The following is a 9952-nucleotide window of genomic DNA, read 5'->3' as shown; positions in this document are numbered from 1 at the left end:
AAAATCGCATTTTCTGTCTATAATTCTGTTTCTATTTTGGAACTATTTCGAAAAAAGAAAGAAATTGATTGGCCTGATGAAAAGGTAATAATTGCAAAGTTACACAATCGACGGTATAGTTTTGCATAAAATTGCTCATTTGTAACTACAAACTTAGTATTTTATTATGACAACAGACAGTTATATTGTTTAATTCTATTATATCTATTAGTCAAGATTTGTCACTGCTATCAGTTTGATATTGCCGTATTCCCAGTCAATTGCACCAAATACTGCTATATCATGGGTGTTAAGGAAGATTTTATAGGGTCAAGTTTGTTCAGTAAATTTGCCATTTTTGTACTTCTGGCTGCTAACTTATTTAACTGGATAGCATTCTGTACAGCAGAATGGGGTATAGAATATAATTCTGGAGACTCATCCCGCAAAATAACGAAAGTCAGGGGCTTATGGAGACTTTGTGGAACTGGTCTATGCGCATCAGTTGATGGACCGGGATTGGGTAAGTATGTAATCTTCTGAATATAGATGAATGTTTTATGACAAGATAAAGGTAGCTAAACCTCTAACTCAACAAATTACATAATATTCCAAATTAAAAAGACGAATTAAAATCAATAATTCGAAACAATCTTGTTAACGTGACAGAGGCTACAATTTTGAACCGATTTCTTTCCAACATTGGGTGAGGGATTGGACAATGCGAAGATGAACCTCATCGATATTCGGCCTTCCACTATCTCCTGTTCCGGAGTTACCCCCACTCCCCTCTCTGAACCTTGTTAACGCAATAGAGGCTATAATTTGTTGTGAAACATCGGGGACACGAGACGACGAAGCCTATCGATATACCCTTTTACCGTGAAAAATGCTATATATTTCTTCAAAATATGGTGGGTCATGAGAGGATGAACCCTATGGAAACTCAGCACTCCGCGAGCTGTTGTTTCGTAACCATAGTCAACACTCCCAAAATGCAAGAGGAATATAACTTCCCTTTAATGTTGTTCCATCCTCTACTTTGATCTAACCTCAATGTAAATAAATAAACAACTTTTTTTTTTTTTTGGGGGGGGGGGGGGTAAGTTTCAAGTTGCGTGAAGTTTGGACATTTGCTTTTAAACAATTTTTGAAATTATTATTTTATGTATAGCTAGAGACGAAGAAGAAGCTGTTATTACGAATTATCATGGAGTTGTTCAAGCATTTGCTATATTTGGATTCGTGGGAATCAATGTTGCCTTTCTCTTGGTTATTCTGATGATGTTTACGTCTAAATGTAAGAGAAATAGTGATGCTGGAATGGCGACTGTCATCATTTGCTTTTTTGCTGGTAAGAAACACATTAATTTGTCGGTACACTCATACTGACCGTTTCATCCCCGCATTTGGGTGTCTTGACAAGCCTTCAAATTATTTGACTTCAGCCCTATATTTGGATGTCTTAATAATTTATCTTTCAACCGAACCATTATCCTAAACTGGCATAATAATTGGTATTTTAAGAATGATTGTAACATGTAGATTAAAGATGCATTATGTAAGATATAACATATATATTAACGTGAAACATTACTGACTACCATACCATAATGTTGCAATTTGTAGTCTTCTGTTAAAACCTTTACTATCAGGCATTTTTGGTTAGAAATCAACAAAAGGTCTATTACACTCAAAGGTTACTTGGGATTTTCGGCGTGCTTTCCCTTCGTCAGTGGTGCAGGACAGAGAGCCCGACACGGACAGCTGTCAGTTTTATAATTATCGGTTTCCTGTTTTCGTAACATTGGCTATGAAAATAACATTGGATTGAAATGAAACAGGGTTTAACGTCAGTGACAAAGTGATTCATGGGTTATAACTTTTTATTAAAATTCTATAAATCAATTTAGTAACATTTAATAGATACCGAACACCACCACACGTTTTTGATAATAGCCTATATATTGACCACTACATACGCATGTATTGTGTTTAATTACCGACATAACGACCGCCACATCTGTGTGTTATATCATCAGATTGAAGATAGTATCAACGAAACAAGGCACGGGTCATCCTTGGTATCCTCAGTGATTTCGTTCCGTTATACTCATCTAACCCCTGGGTCCATTCACGATGGAGACACATAGTCAAATTATTGTGAGTGGGCGAAGGGAAGCAACTCGCATTTTGTTGCAACTGGAAGCATCCCACAATTAATTTCCCCATTGACTTCTATGTTAATTCTGGCCTCTTTGCCCACCTCCAACTTTTCCCCAAATTTTCGTTGGGCTGAATGCTTTTCACTGCAGACAAAGGAACAAATGGTCATGTCTTTGCACTAAACTAAAATTTGTATGAGGTCGACCACCAAAATTTTGACATACACAAACTTGTAGCCCTACATATCACCGTAACCAACCTGATTACCCTGTTATCCGTCCGCCTCAAAATCATGTATATTTACCAAAACCTGGCAGAAAATGTTAATTCAAACCCTCTTCATCCATTCCTGACCAAAAAATCAACAAAAATAGGCATGCAAAAGTGGAGAAAGAGACAGAGATGGTGAAATTTAATGGGGGCCTGCCTCCTATACGGTTTTATATAAGTTCATATATCATCAAAAATTCTTTTCGTTTTAGCTGCACATTTATTTTTGCAACATTATTATAATACAGAATCCAAAAAAAATAGTGACCCTTTAAAGTAATGTACTGTTGCAGCTCAATTCCATAGGCCTTTTCTTCTAGAATTTAAGATTCTTTCTTAATTTTATCAAAATGTGAGTCCTGCAAAAAGATTTAAGGAGCTTCAAACAAGTCAGATCAAAAATATTCAAAATATTGGAATATTTTTCAAAAATTGACTTTCTTTTACCTTTTTCTACAAAATGGTCAATTTTTTTACATTTTGTATGTATCAAAATGCCAATATTTGCCTATTTCTGGGAAGTCTGAGATGAAAGGCATTTATTTCTAGTAACCTTGGCCAGTATGCAAGAAAACAAGCTGCAAATTGGTTGCATTGAAGGTAACTGTAAGGAGCTATAATGAAACTTGTAAGACCACCCCATAAAAATGTCACTGTGGTAACAAATCCAACTTGTGTCCACATAAGTAATACTGTTGAAGGAATATGGTTAATAGCCATGTTCTTCTACCCCTGGCTTATATACATACATATAAACACGGGTACTTGTAAGAAGTATGAATCATTTATTAAAATATGGATTGATGAATGTAAAACAAAATGCTGTATTTAGGTGATTACCAACCACTCTAATAAAAGGGTCAAAAAGCACTCAATTTTTTCTCTAAAAAAATGGGAATATTTCTGTATTTAAAACCCTTATCAATCAGAGGTATCCTTGAAATGACATAGTGTAATCTTTACATCAATTTCCTGGCCAAATGCGGTGGGGAAAGAGAGTTATGACATAATTCACAGCATTAAAATAGTATGAAAAGGCTATTAATTAATATTTTATTACTCTGTCAGTGTATACTCTTCGCAGTGTTTCGTCTGATTAGAGCTAATCCCACTACTCACTGCTGTAAACAAAGCAAATTCTTGTTCTAAATTATCACTGGTCAATAGTCCGATTAACAACCAATATCAAACAGAGCTCCAAATTGGACCAAATAATATGTTTACATAACGTTACGTCATGACTCACGATTTTATTATTCCAAATTAACCAGTGCATAGCAGAATTTTGCAGAAAAACTAATTGTGTGACAAACAAGCCTATCAACTGTCAACACGATTTTTACTCTGTGAATATAATGTAAACAATATTGTTTTGAGACGAACAACACTTTCACCGTTTTTAATACCTTAAATCACTGTCCAAAGTTTTATAGAAGACCCCTGATTAAACGAAGGGCCGTCATGTTGCTGTGCTTTTGGATAGATTTGATTGAACGGGAAGAATATACACTGCCTCAAAAGCGCAAGTATCAGAAGCTAATCCAGCAATGGCCAGAGAGGGATTTCTCGGGCCATTGCTTCAGGAATATGTGTAAGTGCCACATATTAAAAGATCACCACAAATAATAGATTAACATCCAAAATGGGGTTTAACGTCCACTCGACACAACTAGGTCATTTTCGGACTAACACATGGTTCATTTTTATTGCAATAATTCGCTTGCGCGTAGGGGTCTTTAGCAGTGGGAGGAAACCGGAGGATCCGGAGAAAACCCACAAGGTTGGACAGGCGACCCTGCTTCTTGTCACGTACAACCGGGGAATCGAAACCACGCCAGTTGGCTCAATGCCAGACCTCATGATACAGCACGCACGTGCTAACCATTCGGCCATCCAACCCCCCTGTTACAATTCAAACACAAAATCCAATTACTGCTAATTTGGTTAAATTTAATGGTGGTCTGCCTCCAACTATGATCGCTGAAACGTTGTTTTAAACTTTGTAAAAATAATTTAGGACATCGTTCTGTTTGCATGTCACTTCTTTGCAACCCTTCCCATAATCGAGTGTGCAAACTGCTTTATTGGGGTGAACGTAAACAATGATGCTAAGACTGGTATGTAAACTGTTTTTTGATTGGTTCGTAGAATCATCCTCCGTGGCCAACCTCCGTGGCAGATAATTTGAATTCTTATAAATCCGTGAATGGATCCAGGGGTTCCTTCTTAGCGAGGTAGCGCCTTACTCACTGAGCCACTGCAACTCCCAAATAACATTTTATGTCGATTGTTATCATTTGGATATTTAACAAAACAATCATTTGATAAACTATTATATTTGAAAATAAAAGACTTTCTTCGTTTGTATTTCAGCTGTGTCTTACCTAATATCTGTCATCGTCTTTGCTGCCTGCTTTAACTATACGACTGTTGATGGAGTTAGAGTTGACGACCCCTTAAAGAGTACTGGATACTCACTTTATCTGGCTGTCATCGCTTTTGTACTGGCATTTGTTAGCGGGGCCCTTCTTATAGTTGATATAAAGAAAGGGGGTGCAACATCACCAGCTTAAAACATTTCTTGATTTTTTCTCATTTAAAGATGCATTATGTAAGATTCAGATGAGGAGCTGAGCAATGCATCCCATTCGTTTATGAATAAAATATTGTTTAAATCAAACCAAACCTTAGGGCTGTTTTGAGAAGAACGGAGTCTCGATTGTCATTGCTAAAGTTGTCACGATAGTAAACAAGGTCTCGATTATCCACTTTTTAATTAAATCATTAATCCGTTGAAAATCTCAATCATCCGATGGCATCCAAATTAATAAATGTCTAATTAATAATCTATATAACATTTGTAGCCAAAATAAACACCTGCAATAGGGAGATTTAGTTCTTGCTAGAGCTAGAATTGCCTATTGCTTTTCCTGGCTTCAGATTATTAATTAGACATTTATTAACTTGCCAAGACCATAAGCCAACTGTCTAGCTCATCGGATGACTTAGATATTGAATGGATTAGACGACACCTGTCATATTATGTGCATTAAAATGCATAACGCAACTCACGGAGAATGCAGATTAAAGACGTTCTACACACATTTCTATTCTTGAATATTAAAATTCTTATTTGAGTTAGAAGGAATACAAATTTAATACAAATTTGGGTTAAAAGTACTACAAATTTAAGTAGCTATTCTTAAGTTCGCCCAGAATAAAGTAATTTAACTAAACTACTATAGCAAGAACGATTAGCTCTTTCTCTAAATCTCGCATAATTCCTTTTAAAACTAATGCTAGGTTCCCACTGTCGTGTGATGCTTTACGATAGGATTCTCCCTGGTAGGATTACCACGATTACTCCACGATTAATACCACGATTTCAATCGTTGCGCGAATCGTGATCGCGGGAACCTAGCATAAGTATATATAAACTACTGTATAAATGTTACCAAACCTCAGTTCATGGCTCATAATCGTCTTGTTATTGGCATGGGATTTTTGCGTCTAACAACTAGTTAGTAATGCGAAAGCTGTACGAAATTTACTTAATTTTCATAAGATTGATTTGAAACCACAATACTAACATATAACCACGTATGTTTAATTATTTTTTATTATTAAAAATTATTATGAATTAACTACGATTAAATACTGCAGTTGGATGCCATGTGTAGAGTCACTGTTTTCCAAAGCTCCTATCGGAACGGTTTCTAGACAGACCATTCCAGGGGCGGATCCAAAGGTGTTTGCTGGGGTACATAAAAACCTTTATGAGAAAATTGTCACGGTCGTGTACTTTATCCTTTATCATCAGGTGATGTGTGTGGACATTTAAAGCGCGAGATACTGATATAGTCATATGTGATATCACAATTAATGCTTTGCATCAATGAAATTAAATCACAATGTGATTTATGATAAAAAAAAATTAACGGCAAACGGGGCATCGGATTTCTCTCTTTAAAAAGCTCAGTGTGTATGTATGCCTACGTAATTTGGAGACGATGATGGCATCATGCATTTGGAGTCATAATTGTGCAAAACTATAATTTAGGCTCTTGTCAAATTATATGTGCCTAGGCTTATTGCAAAAACAAAAATAAATAAATAAACGAATAGTTTATGTGATGAATTTTCTTGATATTTTGGTGTCTGACACAGTCGCGGTCGGTTTTTGTTTTTCTATATTGCTTCCTTAGAGTTTCCTGTCAAAATCGTGCAGATTTGATTTTATTGCATATCAGTAAAAGTAAAACGTAGAGTAGTAGGTATATGTATTTAGTATATTTTTATGTAATATCCCAGTTTCTGTGTTTTGTCAAAGTGGTCGCTGGTTACCCCAGATATATATGACGATACAGACCATGTATTTCACAAAAACTGTCAAGGCCGGGGGGGGGGGGGGGGCAACCCAAAAGATACATTGTCTCACGAACCTGGCAACCCCCACTTCTGTAAAAATTCCTGGATCCGCCTCTGCGTTCCTTTCCATTCTTTTTAAACTGCACCCCAGTTTGTCGAAAAAGTCGGTCTTAGGTTTGTGCCACTGAAAAGTCGGCCCAATGCAATTGTTATGGGACCGTGTCCATGTAACGCTCGCGTTTTTGAAAATCAGGCTTGAATGTAATGGGACCTTTTCCACGTAACCAGCGAAAACGGGTTCATGGCAAACGGACTGAAGTTTGAACATTCTACTTGAATTAGATGCCTACTGATTGTGTCCCAATGTCAAGACCCCAAAGGTGTGACGGACGGATAGACAGACGAACGTTTATTAAACCCCGCCCCCACCCAAAGCTTTTCTCGGCGCCAAATTTCTATTTTTCAGTATTGGACACATTCTACGGTAAGAACTCTTTTTCTTACGGATAACTCATATTTCGCCCCCCCCCCCCCAATACATTCGCTCATTTAAAACTCATATTGGGTGCTCTTTGGAAAGCTACCCAGGTTATCAGATAAATCTGTATTGGGTTTATTTACCAGCAAAAGCGATGTCGCTAAAATTTTATTGACCAATGGTTAAATATTGGTTGCTTAGGAATCGTTCCAAGGGGCACGGAAGGCCGGAGATATGAGATGATCAGATCAGAGAACAATCAAAACAAAAGCGATTTTCGTACAATAAAGGAACATAATCCAGAATGTGCCCGTATAAGAAAATTAACAAAATGTCGACTAATGTCAGGATCTAAGATAATGAAGCAAAAGTTGACCAACAAAATATAAAGATAATGTAGACGCAAGGGGGGGTAGCATATAGCTCCGGTACGAAAGGTCGTTTAATATCGATAGGGTTCATCCACTCCTGAACACGATATTACACACCAAATATGAAACGAATCCGTCAAAAACTATAGCAGTTACAGACGGGGGACCGACGGACAGGGTGACGACATAATATGCCCGCACTTAGCCGTGGGCATGTAAAACTACTTCTGTGTAGTCACGTGATAAATGTTTTATCGAAAGTAAGAATAGTGATCATGTGTGTAAATAGGTTAATATAATGTCAACTTTCATCTTATATATTAACAACCGTTTCCATCAGGGGGTTATCGCATACAGCATAATGATAGTGGCTATAAGTGGGTAGACATTGGCTCGCTAGCCTGGAGGTCGGGTGTTCGATCCCTGCATTGGCCGAGAAAGTTCATCCAGATTTTCCGGCGTTGTCCCCCCTTGTCAATGATGCAGGACGGAGGGCCTGGCAAGGACAGCTGTCTAGTCGTTTGGATAGGACGAAAAACGGAGGTCCCGTGTACACATTGGCGTGCACGTAAAAGATGCCTTGACAGCTGGAATTCGATATAAGAGTAGGCTGTAGTACCACCCGTCTTCATTAGCCCAGTTCGGAGCAGAACAGTAGGACGTTAAACCCCATTTCATTTCGAAGACATGAGACAGACATATGAATAAAAAAAACAGAATGAAAATAGAAAAAAAAAAAATAATAATAAAACAAAGCAATTGCAATAAATAATTTTATTTGGATAAATAAGGTTATTAAAAAAAGATTAGTGCCTAATATATTAAACCTTTAAAAAAATAAAATAGAATGGGTAAAATATCGCTAAACATCAAAAATATCAACAGAAAAAGGAACAGAATGAAAAAAATAAAATGAAAAAAAAAAATGAAAAAATTGAAAACTAAAACAAAACAACTGCAAATAATGTTATTAAACAAAGTTTAGTGCCGAACATACTAAACCTTTTAAAAAATGACATAGAATGCGGTAAAATATAGCTAAACATCAAAAATAATATTAATAAAAAAAACAGAATGAAAAGAATAAAATGAAAAAAAAACAACAACAAAAACAAAACAATTGCAATAAATAATTTTATTTGGACAAATAAGGTTATCAAAAAAAGATTAGGGCCTAATATATTAAACCTTTAAAAAATAACATAGAATGCGGTAAAATATCGCTAAACATCAAAAATGAAAACAAAACTTTGAGTACTCACTCGATCAATGTTTATTAAAAGCATGGACGGTATACATGTCCATGTTAAGAGTAAGAAAAATAATTGCGGCGTTTGGGTTTTATATGGCCCACTGGCAACGCAGACGTGATTGAAAACAACAATTACAATGACGCCATTGCCATTATTTCCGCTCCAAAATTCTTTAAATTGTGTTTCTTTTTTTATACTAAATCATAAACTACTAAATCAAATTTACATTGAGAAATATTATAGTTGACATTTTCTATTAAAAAATGGGGGAAAGTAATTATGTCTTTTGCTCCAAAATTCTTTAAATTGTGTTTCTTTTTTATACTAAATCATAAACTACTAAATCAAATTTACATTGAGAAATATTATAGTTGACATTTTCTATTAAAAAATGGGGGAAAGTAATTATGTCTTTTGCCACCTAGAAATGGACACAAAGTTAGTAAACAGATTCTGATCAGAATTCTTCAGTATATTATTTTAATGAAAAATGTATTCATTTACATAATACAGGTGGAGGGTTAATCAATAAAATAATGCATAAGTTTGGAGAATGAATAATCTATAAACAACGAGAGATTGTTTCCCATTAAGAGAAAGATCCATTTCTTAAGGCCAACTCAAGATTTCGTCAAGGTCGCTGAGATCTGAACAAGGTTAAGGCACGTGATTGTTGGTGAGATTGTAGGTTAGAGTTAGAGTTCGGGTTAGGGTTGATATTAGAGCTAGCCCTGTTTACATCGTGTGACTATTCGATCAATTAGCCATGCAGATGAAGGTTACTAATAAGCTATTTATTTACATATTGTAGTGAAGTGGATCTAAAATCCAAGTAAATATTAGGATACAATTCTAAAATAATAACCAGAACATGTGAATACGTAGCACGCGAATAAGAACAGTTCCACAGAACGATAACTTTCCATTTAAGTTATCGGCAAGTAACCTGGTGGTTTCTGGAAAAAATAAAACCCCAACCCTCCAACGATCACTCCCAGACAACTAGCTACAAGCTCAAGGGCAAAGGACCAGTTTAAAGGAACAATATCTGTATCGGCTTTTGCTCC

The 9952-nt window shown here is 36.0% G+C and overlaps 1 long non-coding RNA gene across 1 annotated transcript; it reads left to right on the top strand.

The window, feature by feature from the left end:
* The first annotated feature begins 213 nt into the window (after positions 1–213).
* Positions 214–6083, top strand: LOC130012526 (uncharacterized). Its single transcript, XR_008787966.1, has 3 exons — positions 214–502; positions 1154–1333; positions 4789–6083. It is a non-coding gene; the product is annotated as an uncharacterized LOC130012526 (long non-coding RNA).
* Positions 6084–9952: the final 3869 nt, after the last annotated feature.

Source organism: Patella vulgata, chromosome 1 (assembly GCF_932274485.2).
Source record: "Patella vulgata chromosome 1, xgPatVulg1.2, whole genome shotgun sequence".
NCBI classification, from domain to species: Eukaryota; Metazoa; Mollusca; class Gastropoda; family Patellidae; genus Patella; species Patella vulgata.
The sequence above is the reverse complement of the archived record's forward strand: the minus strand, read 5'-3'. Positions and strand labels throughout refer to the sequence as shown.